General features: G+C 40.5%; 2 non-coding genes across 2 annotated transcripts; one reads left to right on the top strand and one right to left on the bottom strand.

Annotated features, from left to right (window-relative positions):
- Positions 1 to 119: 119 nt before the first annotated feature.
- Trnay-gua lies at positions 120 to 207 on the bottom strand. The gene is given in 2 exon segments: positions 120 to 155; positions 171 to 207. It is a non-coding gene; the product is annotated as a tRNA-Tyr (tRNA).
- Positions 208 to 446: 239 nt separating this feature from the next.
- Trnae-cuc lies at positions 447 to 518 on the top strand. Its single transcript has one exon. It is a non-coding gene; the product is annotated as a tRNA-Glu (tRNA).
- Positions 519 to 618: the final 100 nt, after the last annotated feature.

Consider the following 618-nt stretch of genomic DNA (forward strand, 5'->3'; position numbering starts at 1 on the left):
GGTATTCATTCATTTATATTTAAAAAAAAATGGCAGCCAAGATTCTTCAACATGATGACGGCTAGTGGAACAATAACAACAAAAATATTCAATAAAAAAATGTTGATAAAAATGTAACATCCCTCGAGCCGGATTTGAACCAGCGACCTAAGGATTTCAATAAACGAACTCTACAGTCCTCCGCTCTACCAACTGAGCTATCGAGGGTTATATAGCAATTACGCACTTAACGTCCCATACAACAGACACTGAAACAACATTAACAATTCTGTAGGAGTGCGTTGGGGTGAGGACACAAAATGAGACGTTGGTGTGTGTGTGCGTGTTGAGAGTGAGATAAAGCAGGAATTCGGTTAATCACGTCAGTGGGGCTGAATTTTGCAATATTTGGCAGTAGGCCTACTTGATGTAATACATAATGCAATTCCCGTGTGATACACAAGGTATCCCATATGGTCTAGTGGCTAGGATTCGGCGCTCTCACCGCCGCGGCCCGGGTTCGATTCCCGGTGTGGGAAAGCATGTTATTCTTCTCAAAGTTCTCAACATTGTTCTGGTATACTCAAGACTGTCTTTATTTTATTGTCCATGCAATATCAAAACAAAACTTATAAATAA

The sequence above is a fragment of the Anneissia japonica genome, unplaced genomic scaffold, assembly GCF_011630105.1.
Source record: "Anneissia japonica isolate Jap-2015-1 unplaced genomic scaffold, ASM1163010v1 scaffold284176_len618_cov180, whole genome shotgun sequence".
In the NCBI taxonomy this organism is placed as follows: domain Eukaryota; kingdom Metazoa; phylum Echinodermata; class Crinoidea; order Comatulida; family Comatulidae; genus Anneissia; species Anneissia japonica.